This window comes from Ovis aries, chromosome 6 (genome assembly GCF_016772045.2).
Source record: "Ovis aries strain OAR_USU_Benz2616 breed Rambouillet chromosome 6, ARS-UI_Ramb_v3.0, whole genome shotgun sequence".
NCBI classification, from domain to species: Eukaryota; Metazoa; Chordata; class Mammalia; order Artiodactyla; family Bovidae; genus Ovis; species Ovis aries.
The window spans coordinates 115,857,890-115,865,412 of record NC_056059.1 but is presented as its reverse complement, the minus strand read 5'-3'; positions in this window follow the sequence as shown (position 1 = coordinate 115,865,412).

Below are 7,523 nucleotides of genomic sequence, written 5' to 3'. Positions count from 1 at the left end.
GGCGACTGAAGGCGACCAGGACTGCCTGATGGCTTGGGGGCACCTTGGTCTCGGGGCTGGTGTCTGGGAGACGGGAAAGGGAGGGCCCTGGGGTTCAGACCCACCGGATGCTCTCAAGGCCAGGCGGCTGCAGGGGCCAGTGGGCGGCTGGTTCCCGCCTCGGTGTGCGGGTCCACCTCCAGCTGCCCGGAGCCTGAGGCTACTGGACTCTCCAGGTCTGGCTTGCTCCCTTGCTCTTGGCAAGTGGCTCAGGCAGTGGCTAATTGGATCTGCGAATCTGGTGTGGCTGTTTACAGAAAGCTTTTAGTCCCCAGGACAGGGTGGAAATTGGATTTCAGGCTCCTGGCTTAAAGATGATCCCTGATTCCCAACGCCCGTCCTCCTGTGTGTCGGGGGCTCAGGCAGCTGCCTCCGTCCAGGGGAGATGATAAATTATGCATCCATTTAATACCAGCTCAGGCCAGATGGATGCCAGGGGCTTGAGCCGTCCAGCGTCTCTCATCTCTAAACAAATCCATTTTGCTTACATGAGCCCGGGGCTCCAGACTGGCGGTCATTCGAGAAATTTCCTCAATGTGAGCCCTAGGCTTGGGTTGTGTGTCTGGGTCTGTGGGACCCCAGCGGGGGCAGCCCTCTGTGCCCTCGGCTACCTGGGGGGACCCCTGGGAGGAGTGATGGATCTTTTCTTCACAGAAGCACTTAACGGTTCCTGGGCAGTTAGTCTTGGCAAAGATGCTTTAAATGTGCCGGCCGGAGTGCTGGGGGCCATTTATACTCCTTGTGTGACTCTCAGACCGTGATTTTGTGTCCAGCCTGTTCCCATCCATCTCAAGCTGAGAAGCCACCTCCTTTAGGAAGCCCTTGATGAGTTTTCTTGCTTCTCTGACCTGTCACTGTTGGAACCACTAACTGACCCAGAAGCAGGCTGCCTGGGGTTGCCTTTCTCAAGAGTGAGTTTCCCAAGGCTTGTTGGAATCCTCTTCCCTGGTGGAGACCTCTCTATCTCTCTGGAAACCCTTCTTGAGCTGAGAGAGGTGGAGAGAGGGGGTCTCCAGGGAGAAGAGGGGCTTTAACAGATGGGAAAAGAGAGGCAGGGCAGAGCTGCCCTCTGCCGTCTGCGCGCAGGGCTGGGCCTGCCCCGCGCTCCCTGTTTCCACGAGAAGCGTCTGGGAAGCTGTGTTCTATGACTCTGTTTGAAGGAAGAGACTGAGGCCCAGGAGGGTGGAGGCTTGACCAGGACAAGCTCTCTGCTCCAGGGGCCTCCCAGACACCCCCTGCCTCTGGCTCTGTCTCCCCCAGAGGTGCACCTCGCCTCCCAGGTGCAAACACTGAGGGGACAATGAGGTGGCTCCGGGCACAGGGTCATGGAGGGAAGTGGACCCCAGGTCTGCATGGACTTGGCCCTCGGACATGCTCAGAGGTGGCCACGTCCACACACGTGTTCACACCACAAGGGCATCGCATGCCAGCTGGAATTATGCAAATGTGCGGTGACGGTGTTCACATGATGAGCTTTACTTGGTGAGCAGAGCTTCAGATAATCAAACCTGGGGGGTGAGTCGCTTTACCTGCCTGACAGACCAAGCTTCGGCGCACCTCCCCTTGAGCTGGCAGCAGCAACAAGCATCTGAGAAAGGATGTCAGAAGCCAGACAGGCCAGGAATGTGGAGGGCGGGCCTTTGTGTGTCCCCATCAAGGTGGCCATCTGCTAAGCACCTGCTGCCCGCACAGGGCTCGGCCGGGAGCCAGGAGCAGAGCAGGCATCCCCGCGGCATCCAAGGGTCTCCTGATGCTACAGGGTCTGCAATCAGGGGTGTGGGGCGGGGCAGGGGGTGTGCCCGCTTAACCACCAGGCTCAGATTCAGCTGCGAGGGAGAGCAATGCAGAAGAAGGACCAGGTCAGTGGGAACGGCCACCTCTCGGGGTGCCCGCGGGCCCCAGCTGGCGTGTCAGCAAGACGGGCTCCATGGGGAGAAGGGCTTTAGGTTGCTCGCTGATTCGTTCCTGCCACGCTGCCTCTGCTGAGAGTGGAGCCCAGCCTTCACTTGCAGGAGGTCCTGGTCCCCTCACTCCAGGGCAGCCAAGCAGAGGGATCAGGATCTCTAACCCAACTGCGGAGAAGCGCCCGAGATGACCGACCCAGGAAAATGGGAACGTGGGTCGGTGAGATGAGAAGCTTACAGAAATGACATGCGCTCAGCAGAGACCAGAGAGCGGTGTTTTTAAAAGCCAAGCTGGGGGCGGTGAGACCTTAGGCACCTGGCTTCTTACCCCCTCCCTGGCCGCTCCACCTTTTCCCGCATCAAGGGACACCCAGTCGTGGGGGATGTGTTTCTGTAAGAGGGACGAGAAGCATCATTGCAGACTGGTGGAGGTGAGCTGCAGGGCTTGCCTGGGGTGGGAAGACCTGGCCCACTGGGGGCGTCAGGGGCGCTGGGTGTCCCGGGCTGGTGGAAACATCAGAGACAGGAGAGGAGGGAGCTTTTCTCGCAAGGAAAAACCAGAAATTAGTCACCAAGAGAGGAGCCAATCCCCCCCCCCCACGGTGTTTGCCACCTGGAACTGAGCAAGAACGATGGATAGTAAATGTCACTCTTTTTCTGGAGGAGACAGTGCAGTGTGATTTGGTAATTACCTGCATGTCTGTGTCGAAAGCTTAGAATGGTCCCCCAGAACGCTCCCACTGTCGTGATGGGTTTTCAGAGGAAGGAGGAAAAGTGGAGGCCCGGGTGGGAAGGGCCGCCTTGGGGGGGCGCTCAGACGGGTCCGGTGCCAAGTGCTGGGTCCCACTGACGATCCCTACACTGCTCTCCCAAACAGTGCTCCTTTTTAGAGATGAGGACATGGGCGTTCAGAGAGGTTGAGTCACCTGCCCAAATACCCACAGCAAAAATGCCAACCCAGGATTCAGTCCTAAAACCGTGTGACCCCCCAAACCTGCGCTCAGCCCTTTAATTTAGTCCATACAAGAGGAGGGGGTCCAGGACACCACCTCTTCCCTGCCGTCCACCATACGGAGCCCCTGCTCAGCACTGGGTCCTGGGAACAGAAGCTGACCCTGCTGATGTCCTGGCTTTCCAGTGGGACAGTGGGATGAGGCAGATTCACCAGACGAAGGGACAGGACAGCCATCAGAGTTCAACTTCAGAAACATGATGACTAGATCTGAAGCATATCCCACGCGATATTAGGAAATACGCTACAAACACAGTCATTGCTTATTTGAAATGGAAATTTAACCGGGTGCCCCTTTTTATCTGGCGATGCTGTTAGGAGGGAGGCCAGAGTGGGCATCCATGCAGGACCACTTCTTGGGTGGCATGCAGTCCCTGGGGGCAGCTGGAGGGCCGCATTACAGGCACCCTCTGCCCCTGAGGCCCTGCCCCAGCTACCGCAGCCTCTGGTCCCGCCCTGTCCCCAGGCCGGATGTGGGGATGACCGGTTGCTCCTGGAGACCCTCACCGGCCAGGGTCTGAAGAATGTCCTGGTCTCCATGTCACGGCTCTCAGCCCAGCGCGGCCTGGGAAGCACCGTTTCCATGCCACTCTTAGTCTTGCCACTGTTTTCTTTAAGACAGGACACCAGAACTCGGAAGCGGAGGGTGTGACTCCCACAACGTCCCGCAGCAGGAAGGGGGCACCCGGCTATGCCCCCAGGGCTGAGGCCTCTGCACGGGCGCCTGGCTGGGAGGGAGGCCAGGTCGGCCACTGTTTCTGGGGTACCAGAGTCCTGGTGTTTCGGGGGGAGTGTCCCTCCCCGCCTGCTGACTCTGGGGTGTGGGGGCGCTCGTGTTTCCCAATGAAACACAGCTCTGATGGGAAGGTTGCCGACTCCTCAGCCAGAGAAACAGGAGGCAAATTGAGCAACAAGGGGAGCCTTCATTCTACAAAACAGACGCCCACGGGCAGTAATGGAATAAGAGCAGGCCCCCGGCGGGGCAGGCGAGCAGGGCCCACCTGCGGAGGCGTCCCACCCCTGCCCCTCCCGGAGAGCTGCAGCTGTGCTGTACCCTGCGTTCCCCTCGCTTCCATGGGGAAAAGGGAGAACGGGTACTGGGAGCCGACAGACCGCGGCCCCGCAGGCCCTGCCCCGAGGCTCTGACGGCCCGACTCTCCTTTCCTTTCCTTCCCTTCCCTTAGTCATTCATTTGGTAGTGGGACCCGTCCTGGGCCGCGAACACACGACCCATCCCGGGCTGACACACCGACACATCCTGGGCCGACACACGGACAGCCTGTCTGTCGCCTGCTTCTTGCCCTCTCATCTTGCGGCACGTCTGTGATGCGTTTGGTCAACGAGGGTCCCAGCCCCTGCAGCACCGTGAAATGTGCCCAGAGTGCGCGGTGGTCTCTGTAAAGGCTGAGTTCCAAAGCCCACCTGCACAGGGCCTCCTGGGAGGGCTCCCACGCTCCGGCTGAGGGACTGAGCCCAGTCAGAGGCCGGCCACCCCCACCCCACTCCTCCTGTGAGAATCCTGCCCGTTCTGGTTCAGAAGCCCACCAGACGGTGCTGGGCACACAGTAGCCGGTGCGCCTGGGCCACTGGGCCGCAGGCCTGGGAGGGACGGTGCGGTTCCCCAGCTCATAGCGCCCGGCTTGGGGCTCCGTGCTCTGCAGTCCTAGGTTTTATCCTTGCCTGTGTGTTCTATGAGTGAAGGCCCTGGGATCTGGAGGATGTCGGGGGAGCGGGGGGTGGGGGGGGGGGGAGGGGTAGTTCATAGGGTCCTGCCTCCCACCCGCTCCAGGCTGGGACTCACAGGGAGGGGGTCCGGGGGCCTGCCCTCTGCCCTGCCCAGCGACCCCTCCCTGTTGGTCGGAGCCTGGTCCACTTCAGTCTCGGGATGGAGCTCTGGGGTCTGCACGCACCCCTCAGAACCCCTCAGGCTAGCAGTGCCCAGGGTACATCAGGAGGAGTCAAGAGAGAAGTGCCGAGAAAGGAGACGGGATGCTTCCTGCTTGTTTCTGTTTTAATTGAGGTCACATTGACAAGTAATCAGTCCCTGGTGGCTCAGACGGTAAACAATCCGCCTGCAATGCAGAAGAACCAGGTTCAATCCCTGGGTCAGGAAGATCCCCTGGAAAAGAGAATGGCAACCCACTCCAGCATTCCCGCCTGGAGAATCTCATGGACAGAGAAGCCAGGTGGGCTACAGTCCATGGGGTGGCAGAGAGTCGGACATGGCTGAGCAGCTGACCCTTTAGCTGATAATGTCATATGTTCACGTGACAACGTTGTATTTCTATTTCTGTCCGTGACAGCGTTGTTGTTCCGTCACTCGGTGAGTCCACGTCTTTGTGATTCCAGGGGCTGCAGCACGCCAGGCTTCCTTGTCCTTCACTATCTCCAGGAGTTTGCTCAAACTCATGTCCATCGGTCCATTGAGTTGGTGATGCCATCCAACCATCTCATCCTGTGTCATCCCCTTCTCCTGCCCTCAATCTTTCCCAGCATCAGGGTCTTTTCCAGTGAGTCAGCTCTTCCCATCAGGTGGCCAAAGTATTGGAGCTTTATCTTCAGCATCAGTCCTTCTAATGAACATTCAGGGTTGATTTCTTTTAGGACTGACTGTTTTGATCTCCTTGCAGTCTAAGGAACTCTCAAGAGTCTTCTCCAGCATCACAGTTCGAAAGCATCAACTCTTCGGTGCTCACCTTTCTTTCTGGTCCAGTACTCACATCCATACATGACTACTGGAAAAACCATAGCTTTGACTAGACAGACCTTTGTCAGTAAAGTGATGTCTCTGCTTTTTAATACACTGTCTAAGTTTGTCATAGCTTTTGTTCCCAACGAGCAAGTGTCTTTTAATTTCATGGCTGCAGTCACCGTCCACAGTGATTTTGGAGTCCAAGAAAGTAAAATGTGCCCATGTTTCCACTTTTCCCCGTCTAATTGCCATGAAGGGAGATGGTGATGGACAGGGAGGCCTGGCGTGCTGCGATTCATGGGGTCGCAAAGAGTTGGACACGCCTGAGCGACTGAACTGAACTGAACTGATGGGACCAGATGCCATGATCTTAGCCTTTTGAATGTTGAGTTTTAAGCCAGCTTTTTCACGCTCCCCTTCCATTTTCGTCAAGAGGCTCTTTAGTCCTCTTTGCTTTTTGCCCTTGAAGTGGTACCATCTGCATATCCAAGATTGTTGGTATTTCTCCCCGCAATCTTGATTCCAGCTTGCGATTCATCCAGTCTGGCATTTTGCATGTTGTACTCTGCATATAAGTTGAATAAGTAGGGTGATTATATACAGCCTTGACCTTTTCCTTTCTCAATTTTGAACCCGTCTGCTGTTTCATGTCCAGTTCTAACTGTTACTTCTTGTCCCACATACAGGTTTTTCAGAAGGTAGGTAAGGAGGTCTGGTGTTCCCATCTCTTTAAGAATTTTCCACAGTTTGTTGTGATCCACATAGCCAAAGGCTTTAGCGTCGTCAGTGAAGCAGGAGTAGATGTTTTTCTGGTATTCCCTTGCTTTTTCTATAATCCAGTGTTGTGAAGTCAAGTGGGCTTTAGGACTCATCACTACGAACAAAGCTACTGAAAGTGATGGAATTCCAGCTGAGCTGTTTAAAGTCCTGAAAGATGATGCTGTGAAAGTGCTGCACTCAATATGCCAGCAAATTTGGAAAACTCAGCAGTGACCACAGGACTGGAAAAGGTCAGTTTTCATTCCAGTGCCAAAGAAGGGCAATGCCAAAGAATGCTCAAACTACTGCACAATTGCACTCATCTCACACGCTAGCAAAGTAATGCTCAAAATGCTTCAAGCCAGGCTCCAGCAGTCTGCACACTGAGAACTTCCAGATGTTCAGGACCGTTTTCCTACCACCAAGAATAGCTCCGTCCGTCAGCTTGTGTGCAGCTGACCCCTGTGCCCACTCTGCCCTCCCCGAGCCCTCCCCTCGGGCAACCACTGCTCTGCTCTCTGTCTATGTGTTTGCTTTGATTTGTTCATTTATTTTGTTTTTGTCGGTTTGATTGTTTATTTTTTTAGACTCCAAATGTGACTGAAATGCTGCAGGATTTGTCTTTTTCCGTCTGACTTATTCCACTTAGCATAATGCCTTCAAGGCCCGCGCCTACCTCAAGGCCTTCCGAGAGAAGGGCCGGCACTTCCACTCATGCTGGGCCTGCCTCCCGCAGCCTTGCTGCTCTGCAGAGCTGGACGGGGTGGGGGACTTTCCTGTGCGCCCTGCTTTCCGCTCGGCCAGCCAGCTGGGCTCACCTTCCACTTGGACCACACCTCCTTGGAGCCTCCTGGGACCTGTTCTGGTCCGCCCTCCATCTTGCACCTCCTGACGGATGTTTTCTGGGCCTCTGAGATGTGGCTTCATTTTTTCCTGTCCCCCCGGTGTGTGGGCGGATTCGCATTCCCCCCAGACCCATAGGTTAGAGCCCTGAGCCCCAGAATGAGACTGTACTTGCAGAGAGGTCCTTTAAAGGGGAGAGGATGGTAAAAGTGGGTAGTTGGGGTGGCCCTAACACAGCTGACTGGTGTCCCGACAATCGGAGGTCAGGACAGGG